Source organism: Furipterus horrens, unplaced genomic scaffold (genome assembly GCF_987537825.1).
Source record: "Furipterus horrens unplaced genomic scaffold, mFurHor1.1.pri manual_scaffold_7, whole genome shotgun sequence".
NCBI lineage: Eukaryota > Metazoa > Chordata > Mammalia > Chiroptera > Furipteridae > Furipterus > Furipterus horrens.
In genome coordinates this window covers 47,022,828-47,023,959 of record NW_028327177.1, presented here as the reverse complement: position 1 = coordinate 47,023,959, position 1,132 = coordinate 47,022,828, and the positions used below count along the sequence as shown (strand labels likewise).

At 32.2% G+C, this 1,132-nt stretch overlaps 1 non-coding gene across 1 annotated transcript; it reads right to left on the bottom strand.

Moving 5' to 3' along the window:
* Positions 1 to 239: 239 nt before the first annotated feature.
* LOC150004396 (U1 spliceosomal RNA) lies at positions 240 to 404 on the bottom strand. The gene has a single exon (XR_016512531.1). It is a non-coding gene; the product is annotated as a U1 spliceosomal RNA (small nuclear RNA).
* Positions 405 to 1,132: the final 728 nt, after the last annotated feature.

The following is a 1,132-nucleotide window of genomic DNA, read 5'->3' as shown; positions in this document are numbered from 1 at the left end:
TTCCCCATTGTCCTCCTGTTTTCAGATCCTGGTAACCTCTGATCTACTTTCTTTCTCATGAATTTCCCTCTTCTAGAGATTTCATGCAATTTTCTTTTTTTTGTATATCTCTGGCTTATTTCATTTAACATAATATTTTAAAAGTTTATCCATATTATGTGTATCAGAACTTCATTCTTTTATATAGCTGAATAATATTTAATTTTGTATGTATACATTTTATTTTATTTTATCTTTTTCAGGGGAGAACGTGAATGCAGTCCCTCACTACCACAAATTATGCGGCCGAGTTTCCCACATTTGGGGAAATCGCAGGGGTCAGCAAATCTGGAGTGTAATGGATAAGCCTCGCCCTGGGAAAAACCACCTTCATGATCATGGTATCTCCCCTGCCAGGTAAGTATATATATATTTTATATATTTTGTTGATGGACACATGTTATTTCCACCTTTTGACTATTGTGAATAATGCTGCTATGAATATTGGTCTTCAGGTATCTGAGTCCCTGATTGCAATTCTTTTGGATATATATATACCTAAGAGTATACTTCTGATCCTATAATAATTCTATGTTTAACTGTTCTAGGAACCACGAACTGTTTTTCACAGCAGCAAGAGTTCAGTTTTTTCCACATCCTCACCAACATACCTTTTTCTATTTGGGGGATTATAACCATCCTAGTAATTGCGAAATATCATTCACTTGGATTTTGATGTGTATTTCCCTAGTGACTAATGATTTTGAGTATCATTTAATGTGCTTATTGGCTATTTGTTTATCTTCTTTGGAGGAATACCTATTCAAGTCTTTTGCTCATTAAAAAAAAATTGGTTGTTGTTTTGTTGTTGAGTTTTAGGAGTTTTTAAATATACTTTACATATTAACCTCTTACTAGATTTATAAATATTTTCTCCCATTCTGTGAGTTGTCTTTTAACTCTCTAAATGATGTTCTTTAATGGACAAAAGGTCTTAATTTTGATTAAGTCCAGTTTATCTTTTCTTTTTTGCCTCTTTTTTCATGTCATATTTAAGAAACCATTTCCATATCCAAGCTCATAAAGCTTTGCTTCTGTTTTCCTCTAAGAGTTTTCAAGTTTTTGCTTTTAAATCTAGGTGTTTAATTCATAT